The 1,825-nt window shown below is 32.2% G+C and overlaps 1 long non-coding RNA gene across 1 annotated transcript in view; it reads right to left on the reverse strand.

Annotated features, from left to right (window-relative positions):
• Positions 1 to 1,825, reverse strand: part of LOC122530693 — a 15,069-nt gene that overhangs the window by 841 nt on the left and 12,403 nt on the right. Inside the window, exons 2-3 of the long non-coding RNA XR_006307073.1 lie at positions 1,751 to 1,761; positions 1,485 to 1,490 (exon numbers count right to left, since the gene is read on the reverse strand). This is a non-coding gene — a long non-coding RNA (uncharacterized LOC122530693). The remainder of the gene's footprint in view (positions 1 to 1,484; positions 1,491 to 1,750; positions 1,762 to 1,825) is intronic.

A 1,825-nucleotide genomic window follows, 5' to 3' on the forward strand; every position in this document is an offset into this window, starting at 1 on the left:
TTTTTTGGCAATTGTCTCTCTAAGAACGTTTTGCTCGTTCGATAGACCAAACAGCGCAAAGTAATTCTAGATCTATTTATTGTCCCAGTTGCAGCACTACTTTATCTTCAACATGCCATAATTATACTCGATCTTAATTAAAACGGACAAGTAGTTGCTTGAAATGTTAAGTGTAACAGCAACATTGAATAATGATTTCACAGCTAATCAGTAGACTGCAGATTCTCGTGCAATTTCGTACGAAATTTGAAAGATGATGCAGAATTGCACGAACTGTACATGACACGTACAGAAACTATGCAAAATACTCAGGTTATAATATTTGACAGGTTATACAATCTATCTTCTATCTATTATTCTCTTTATCTATTGTTTCTTTTAATCGTAAATAAATCTAAACTAATTCAAATAGATATTATTTATAAATAAATGAAACGAACAAATCAAATTTTCGTGAAAATGTGCAAAATGTGAATTTGCATAAAAATCCGCAGTCTGTTGATACTTTACCGACCGGTAGCCTATTGATCGGCTCTCGGTCGGTAAGGTGTTAATTACATTAACTCGGCAGCACGCATCTGCGCGTGAAGATTCACATTTCTTAGATTGTGATTCAATTATAAATTGTTCACTTGTAAAAGTTAATATTCGTACATATGCATATATATTTATATGTATATATGTATGTCGCTAATAAAAACAAAGGAACAGGAAAAAATACGGACGTTTTTATGTTGCGGTAAATAAATGTTCCTTTTTACCGGAAGTTCACAAGTATTTCCGTTACAAAAGTGCGTACTGCCAGGTTAACATCGTGCAACAGCATCTCTGCGTTGAGTGATACATTAATTATAATGTTCGTCGTTGTTCGAATACGATTATGGCAAATAATCATTGGGGAACGAAGATGATTTGCGTAGAAGAGGAAGACAAAGATATTTTACACAGAGATACGTACTTACAAACTATCGTGTGTATAACTTATTTACAACATAAATATGCATGTATAATTTAATAATTATAAGTATATGTGTATGTAAGTATATGTGTATGCATCACTTTGACCTGACAGAACGCGAAAATATACATAGTACACACACACACACACACACACACACACACACACACACTACACAATCGTTTTACAGTGGCGTTTAAATAATTTAATAAAATAGAATATAAATAGAAATTATAAATTATGAATTATAAACCTGACATCTGATATGCGAATAATCTACGATGATTATTATGTATCACATACGTGCTGGGATATGTATATTTGTGAATAAATTAAAGCGCATCTATGCAATTATTTTAAGCACACAGAACATTTATCTAACGCTTCTTTGTCTCTCTACTCTATATTTATTATACACTATCAACAATCCTTTCGCGAAGTAAACATTTACTTCGTGCACGCAGAAAAACATTTATCTAACTCTTTTTCCCATCTTTCTACATATCTATTATACACTATCGACAACTCTTTTCTGAGATAAGAACATAAAAATTGCACGCGTGATTCAAAGCGAATGTTCGAAACATTGAAACATTGCTCGAATTGTAGAATATTTTCGAGATACGTGAAAATAATTATATTTCCTCCCGAGGAATTAAACATCTCTGTACAGTTTCGCTTCGTATTTTCTGTAATGAAACACCTACGCATTGCTTGAAACACGCCGATACTACTCGACATGAAAATATAATACTGTAACTCGTACTTTCACGGAAAAATATCAATAGTTACGTGGCAAAATTCTTGTCGTCAAATGCTTCTTACGATTCATTCTTAAATATTCAATGTAAGACATTAAAAAAGAAA

The sequence above is a fragment of the Frieseomelitta varia genome, unplaced genomic scaffold (genome assembly GCF_011392965.1).
Source record: "Frieseomelitta varia isolate USP_RPSP 00005682 unplaced genomic scaffold, Fvar_1.2 scaffold_352, whole genome shotgun sequence".
NCBI lineage: Eukaryota > Metazoa > Arthropoda > Insecta > Hymenoptera > Apidae > Frieseomelitta > Frieseomelitta varia.